The 8,409-nt window shown below is 36.6% G+C and overlaps 1 pseudogene; it reads right to left on the reverse strand.

Annotated features, from left to right (window-relative positions):
- Window positions 1-1,703: 1,703 nt before the first annotated feature.
- On the reverse strand, window positions 1,704-8,109 carry LOC121252674 (annotated as a pseudogene).
- Between the last annotated feature and the right edge of the window lie 300 nt (window positions 8,110-8,409).

Raw genomic sequence — 8,409 nt, forward strand, 5'->3', positions numbered from 1 at the left:
TTATACTATCTTTGTTTTTAAGCTTCCCAAAGGCTGTGCCAAGAGATAAATGTGTGTGTGTGTGTGTTTTTTTTTTTAAATTTTTTTTTTTTTAAATTTTGGTGGGGTAAACAGTAGGAAGGAAAGGGTATACATTGGAAAAAATGGGAGAAGATGGGCATGCAGAAAGGGAAGGGGGCTTAGGCTTTAGGGATTTGGAGAGTTCCTACATAGCTCTCCTAGCAAAGCAAGGATGGAGATTGCTTAAAAATCCAGAGTCTTTGGCTGCCACGGTTTTTAAAGAGAAGTACTACAGGCATTCCAGTTTCTTGGATGCAAAGCTAAGCTCACTGCCCTCTTTAATGTGGAGAAGTATTTGGTCTGCAAGGGAGCTTGTTAAGGATGGGATATGATGGAGGGTGGGAGATGGCAGTAAGATAAAAATCTCGGGCTCAAAATGGTTACCCATTCCTTCCTTTTTTTCTATACAATCTCCTGCTTCTCTATTGCAGGAAGATGCCAAAGTGGAACAACTTATTGATAAATATAAGGGGGAGTGGAATGAGGGAAGGATCCATAAATTTTTTCAGAAAAAGTGGTGGTTCAGATTCTAAGTATACCTCTGAGTAGAGGCTAGGCTCAAGATAAGTTGATTTGGGGTCCTTCCAAGAAGGAAATTTTCTCAGTAAGCAGTGCCTATTTTCTGCAACTAGAAAGGCTCAAGAATAAAAGAAAAGATTGCTCAGTGGGGGCTGAAATGGATGTGAGGTGGATAAACATTTGGAATCTTGAAGTTCCAATTGTAACAAAGCTATTTTTGTGGAATGCTGGAAATAATCTATTGCCTACAAAAGAGAATCTATTTAAAAGAACGGTAGTTGAAAACAAAGGTTGTCTAGTTTGTAGTGTAGAAATAGAAACTATTATGCAAGCTTTGTGGGTTTGCCCAGCAGCCAATGACATATGGGCTGAGGTTGAAGGTTGTGTGCAAAAATGAGGAAGAACATAAGAGGAGTTTCTATTGCTATGGGGGAAGTTAATGGAAAGGTTGAGCATGAAGAAGTTAGAAGAAGTGGTTGTGCTACTTAGGAGAGTTTGGCTGCGCAGGAATGAGTTTGTTTTTTAGAAGAAGCTAGGATGTCCTAAGATACTTGTGAAGATAGCTTTTGAAGGTTTACTTGAATAAAAGGCAGCTCAGATCCTTACAAAACAAGTGGTGAAAGGGCAAAACAACAATGTAAGGAAAGTTATGAGATGGGAGAAACCAGAGTGTGGATGTGTGAAAGTGAACTAGGATGCTTCATTAAACTTGAAAGAGAGAAGAATGCGGGTTGGGATCATAGTTAGAGATGAGAATGGAGAAGTTTTAGCTGCGAATTGTGATCAGAAGGCCAATGTTGCCCGCCCAGTGGTGACAGAATGCTTTGCTTTGAGGATGGCTATAGAGCTTTGCAGTGAACTTAATTGATGATGTAAAGTTCTTTTTTAAAAATAGATCAGATTGGAAAATTCAGTTTGCTTATAGAGAAAAGAAAACATAGTGGCTCATATCTTAGCTAACTCAAGTCAGCTTTAATTTTGTTAGAAAAAATAGTTTGGATAGAGGATGTACCAGATTTTGTTGCAGTAGTCTGGATAGTGATAAAAGATATATTACTTGATAGTTAGAAATGAAATACAGGGGTATTGTTAAAAAAAAATAAAGAGCCTAAATTAACAAATGTCTTCATCACCAAACATATATAATCTTTTTAACAACAACATCCTCCAATCTCCTCTTCAAAAGCTTTAAGATTTTTGTATGAAGACCCACCTTCCTTGGCAGCTTCCCTAGCCAACTCCTTCCATTTGTTGTCATCCTCAAGCCTGTTTTCCACACATCTTTAATCAGTTTTGCGTTTATTCCTTGATTCGTCCATTGTGGGAAAGCAACCACTGGCACCCCAGAGACCAAACTCTCCAAACTCGAATTCCATCCACAATTTGTCACAAAGCATGCCAATGAAGGATGTGACAGAACCTCCACTTGCAAACACCATGGCACTATCATTCCCTTTTGCTCCAATTCTTCTCTGCAACTCAAATCTCTCTTCTTCTTTCTCTTCTTCTCCATTTTCCTTGGCTCTTATGACCCACAAGAAGGGATGGCCTGTAACGCCCAGGTCCCACAAAGGCTGGAGAGTTACTTTCTATCACTTAAACTCACATTTTAACAATATAATAATAGACTCCAAATTCCCAATAACATATAAAAATTTCAATTCAATTTAATTTTTTCAATATAACCAATTTTTCAAAATGCCAACTTATCATAATATAATAAAATTTCTTAATAAAAATCACCAATACTCATAAAAACTTTCTATGCTTAATCCACTATACTTAAATCATCTCACCAATGCTTCATAATCTTAATCCTCAGCTGAACCATCATAATATCTTAAAAATATTGTACAGATAAGGGGTGAGTTATTAACAATTCAGTAAGCAGATAGCATATACTAGCATGTAAACATGAGCATTTATAAAGTTCGGTATGCAGAATAAAACATTTGCTTTCAGAATGCAGAAACAATATATTTACTTTTGGAATGCATAAACAAACTTGATACAAAACATCAGAGCGAAATTTTCAGAAAAACAAACTTGTTCCCAAAAAGAAAAATTCTTTGGCATATCCAAACTGAAACGTTATATTCATAACATCTCATAGCATCACATTGGGACAAATACCATATTTAACTCCTGTGTTAGGGTTATAAACCAACATTATATCTGTGACTGAGCCATATACCATGTTTCACCCCCGTGGTAGGATTGTAAACCACTATTATACCCGTGGCTGTGCAGTATACCATGTTTCACCCCGTGGTAGGGTTATAAACCATCATTATACCCGTGGCAGGGCCTTAACATAAACAGAACGAAACATCATCGAAACCAGATCACATTCGATACAGAATCAAAATTTCATGCCAAGTTTTTCAAATGACACATCATATCAAAACAAGATACTGAACATTTTCAGATCATTTCACATGTTCAAAATAAACAGAATCAAAACATCTTCATTTATTCATAGCAAAAACTTTTAGATTTTCATATTCGCTATTTTTGCATAGTTCAGAAACAAAATGTACAAAATTAGCTCATATCTACACCAATCATGACAGAAAATACTTTCTCTTATATAGAATTTATGCATATGCAGAACGAACATCTGAGGTCATTTTCAGATTTCTTTTAAAAAGCAAACATGCATATCTTCAAAGTCAACCTCATTTCATTTCTTTTTTGCGAAACTGGTATATGAACCCCACTTACCTGAACTTCTTAGCCTTTTAAAAAATTTCTCAACAATATCAAACAAATATTAATCGTCACCTATAAAAAAATCATGTAATTCCCGTAAATTTTCAATCGAACATGTATTTCAATATTTAAGCCTAACACGCTCAAATAACCTATTTTTATTTCTCAAAAACCTAAATTCTCAATCCCTACAAATATCATTATTTCCCAAATTCCTCAATATCCAACTTAATGTTTGGCTAAAGCATTAAATTCTAACTCAATTACTAATGAGGTCTAACTATAAAATATAAAACTAAATAATATAATTACGTCAAAATCATTATAAGTAGAAAAATCACAATTTTGGTTAAATCAAAACTATTTTGTACTTACTGTTCACTTCAAAAATTCATATTTTAAAAATATATATATATAAATAAATATATATATATACACACATTATACTCTCATAAAATGAGCACTAGACTTATAAATATAAAACTCAACTAAAGAGCTATTTTAGGAAATAAAATGGAAAGTTAAAAAAAATCATAGACAAAGTTTTTGAAACAGAAAAGAATCGGCCAGAACATAAGTAAAAACTAAGCTCACTGAGAGAGAGATGGATCGACAACGACAGGGACTCAGAGCTGGAGGTCGACGAAGATGAACAACTGAGATGAAATCACCAGCGAGCTTGAAGGCGGAGCACTGAGAGAGAAAGGGTGATGAGAGAGAAACCATGTGATGAGAGAGAGAGGTAACGGGATGAGCAAGCCAAGCGGAGAGAGAGAGAGAGAGAGAGATGCAACTCACTGTGAGACTAAGGTGGCGTGCGGCGGACAGAGGGTGACGGGAAGTTTTCACTGGCATTTTCTATGGGATCTCAACGTGATGGAGTTCTCGGTGGGGGTGGTTGCAGTGTCTTACAATGGGGAAAATGTGTGGGGGTGGCTGGTTCATGGGAAACATTGGAGGAGGAGCTCTACTTTGGGGTGGCTTACGGTGGTTGCATGTGCGACTCTTGTGAGGAGTGCAACGGGGCTGCTTCCTACAGCCGAGTCTTGATGTCCGGCGCTGTCTATTGCTGATGATGCTGCATGAGAGTGGGGGACGGTCGTGTAGGGAGGCTGGCGGTGTTGCAGCAATGCATGAAGACCTAGGTAACGGTGACTGCCTGTAGGTGTGCAGTGAAACGGGAGAGACTCTAAGAGAGAGAACCGAGAGCTTGAGAGAGAACTTAAAAGGGAGAAAGAAAAAAAGTTACAGAGGCTTAGGGAGGTGGAATCCGAGGGTGTGAAAAAAAACTGAATGGAAAGAGATAAGAGCAGTAACTGTCGGGTCAAGAAAAATTTTGAAAGGGAGATAGCTTACCCAAAACGGCATCGTTTTCTCTTGAAGACTAGGCTTCACCAAGTCTGGAATTGGGTTTCACGGTGGGATTGGGTGTTACATTCTCCCCTCATAAAAATAAAATTTTGTCCTCAAAATTTAGTAGTACCTCAAGTAAAACCTACACATTTAACCGTCACTTCCAATATTGTATGGCTTTTTTTTTTATTATTATTATTATTTTTTATTTATTTTTTATATCTTCGATCATCCTTGTCGAACCTTATTTTTTTCCAATATTTAATGCCCAATGCCTTAAATACCTCCTAATCCTCTTGGTATACACATTCACGTACCTAGTGTCGATTACCACATACAAAGGGATCCAGTTCAATCATAAAGTATAAACCTCAATTATGGGATTACAAGTCTAAGAATAATTCCCTCTAGACATATACGATCGCGGACATTGTTGCAATTATCATACACCTAGGTGTGCAATCCTTTTCAAAGTGTAATCTTCCACAACGAGCTCAATTAACAGCCTACTAAAAATTTTCACCCAACTTCTTAACCTAATTACAACCGAAAAAAAAACATAGAACTATTAACCGATCGTATGGATATAAAAAATAAACTCTCCTAAGTCCGAGGTCCTTAATCTCACGCTCAATTCACAAAGGAATCAAACTTAGCTTGAGATCCCCAAAAACAAATCTATCATTTTTATAAATCCTCAAACTTGAAAATCTATAGCCACGATATTTAAAACCTGCGTGATCTCACTTACAACTCATTTTCCAATCATCACCAAGTTTACTCTCAAACTATCATCTTATCAAAAATTATGCTTCTGTTGTGCACTCTAATAACTTCACAGAACTTTCTAAAACTAAAATCCATAAATACCTCGATGCTGAGTCTAATCCATTTCAGTACCTACCAAGATAACTTTTACCACACTTTGATAACAAAAAAGATCTCTTCTGTATCAAATCCATGCACACTCACTTATACTTTTAGATATCCTCTCTCATTCTCAACTACAATCCCATTAAGTACACACTTATGTATGATGATCACATACTAGTACTCATGACATCTTTACCATCTTTTTGTTTTGGAGTGATCCGAGAATGCAGAAATCCATACGCCAAATCAAACCCATGGGGTGGATAGGGTTGGGTACTTGTAACAGAATGATTGAAAATCAAAGATGAAGTGGTGAAGTTGGGACCTTCTCACAGTTGGTGAAAGAGAAACTAGTCTAATGATTGAAATAAAAAATTTAGGCACAAAAGGTGTGCCCCACTAAGTGACTATGTAAGGAATTGACTCATACCTAGAATAGGAGGATCGCATGATGTAGTTGGGTTCAAAAAATTGGTCATATCATTGAAAAACTCTTAACAGTTTCCAAAATTATACAAGGAACACAAATCTTTATTAAAACAAATAGTTTCCAAAAGTACTACCATCAAAATGCTAACTTGCATTGCCAACAAAAATTTTATTAGGTGGGACCGAGAGACTTACCCAAAGATGAATAAAAGAAGTATATCGGAAAATAAAATAAAATAAAAGCGAAGTCCAAAATCTCAAATATTAGAGTCTACAGATGTCAAACTTATATACACCTTCAAAATCTAAACCTTAAATCTACCAAAATGATTTCCTATATAAAGTCCATAAAATAGCCTACCGGATGTAAAATTCTAAGCCTCATGAAAATCATTTCTTAAATACTGAAAAGTCTAAAACATCAAATCTCATCCAGATCATTTTTAAAGTATGCAGAACCTCTAAACCTCATATTTCGTAAGCCACCTTCCATGAGTAATCAAATGCGGAAGCCTAAAATATCCTAAAAATCATATCTTGGACCTACAAAATTTCTAAAACCTTAAATATCAATAGGATCATTTCTTGTAGCCAGCAAATGTCTACTCCTCAAATCTGAAAATTATTTTCTAAACCCACAGATATCCAAGACCTCATATTGTCTGCAGAACCTTAAACCTTAAATTTCATCAAACTCCTTATTATAGTATGCAAAATCTCAAACCTGTATCTGATATTAATTGTAACACCCCAGTCTCGCAGGAGTTAGAGAGTTGCTTTCTATCACTTAAACTCACCTTTCAACAATACAATAATAGACTCTAAATTCCCAATATCATATAGAAATTTCAATTTAACCTAATTTCTTCAATATAACCAATTTTCTAAAATGTCAACTCATCATAACACAATAAAATTTCTTAATAAAAATCGCCAATACTCATAAAAACTTTCTATGCTTAATCCACTATACTTAAATTATATCACTCAATGCTTCATAATCTTGATCCTCAGCTGAACCATCAAAATATCTGAAAAATTTTGTGGAGATAAGAGGTGAGTTATCAACAACTCAATAAGCAGAAAGCATATACTGCAATGTAAACATGAACATTTATAAAGTTCAATATGCTGAACAAAACATTTGCTTTCAGAATACAGAAACAACATATTTACTTTCGGAATGCAACCCTTATCAATATCATATGGGGTGTCACACGGCCGCAATCCAACAATCCGCATGCCATTTCCTCCATCTGCTGCTTTGCTAGCACTGATATGCTCCCGAACGAGACGTAAATAATAGATGAGTTAGGCTTGGAGTTCAGCCATTCGATGTAGTACTCCTTGGAGCCTTGGAAAAGATCTACGCCAAAAGCTTTATCGGATGGATCCTTTCCGTCCAAAAAGGCTAATGGAATCAGTGGTCCAACCACACTAAGATTAAATTTTTCGATCACTCTCAAGGCTTCGGGCTCTAATGCATCAAAGGTATTGACAAGCATTGTCGGGTTGCTTTCTTTTCCGAGTGCAAAAGTATACGTATTTGAATCAAGCAAAAAGGAGGGAAGGTCACGACCATAGAGCAACGGCAGTCCCTGTAATTGTAACGAGTATGAGGGATCAGTGCCGTTTTTCCTAATGTCGTCTCATAGCCATTGAAGTAGTAGTAGTATATGTCCAAAACCGTGGCAGGTTGAATCCAGAGAAGTGTTGACAGGAGGTGAAGTTCACGGGCCATGTTCCCCGCCCAAGGCAAGAGAAGAGTGTACACTAAGTACTGAAAGGGGCGGCCCTCGTTTGCGCTGGACACAATGTGACCAATGAGAGTTTTGGAGCTAGCCACTGCGCTTGATCGCGGACATGTAGTGCTCTACATCATCAGTACCAGGCTTAAACCCGTCATCGTAGCCATCAGAGAAGGTGGCGAAGGACAAACCTTGAGGAGTAGGGGTTTTGGTCATGCAACGGTAGGCGGAGACACTGGTGGCGAGGGTGACATGCGCCCCCAAGCGAATGAGGCACTTAGCAAACTGGAGGCCAAGGTTGATATGGCCATGTGCAGGGAATGTTACGAGGAGTACGTGGCGGTACTTCTCCATGGTGGTGGTGGTGGCAGTGGTGGTAGTGGGCGGTGGAGCTTGAGGGTGAGGTGTTTGTGTTTGAGAGTATTTTTTATAAAATGTGTTAAAAAATATTTTTTTTATCACTAAATAAAAAAATTAAAAAAAATATCGGGACTAGTCAGACCCAACAATCGGTGGGAATAGATTTAGGTTCTGTTTAGATAATAAAAGTGTTTCATCTCACCTCATCATTATAATTTTTTCAAATTCTTACATAATATATAATAAACAATTCAATTTTTTCAATTTTTAAATCAATAATAATATTAAAAACAAATATTCTAACAATATTTTATTCAATTTTTAACTTTCATCTCATCTCAACTCATTATCCAAA

Source organism: Juglans microcarpa x Juglans regia, chromosome 1D, assembly GCF_004785595.1.
Source record: "Juglans microcarpa x Juglans regia isolate MS1-56 chromosome 1D, Jm3101_v1.0, whole genome shotgun sequence".
In the NCBI taxonomy this organism is placed as follows: domain Eukaryota; kingdom Viridiplantae; phylum Streptophyta; class Magnoliopsida; order Fagales; family Juglandaceae; genus Juglans; species Juglans microcarpa x Juglans regia.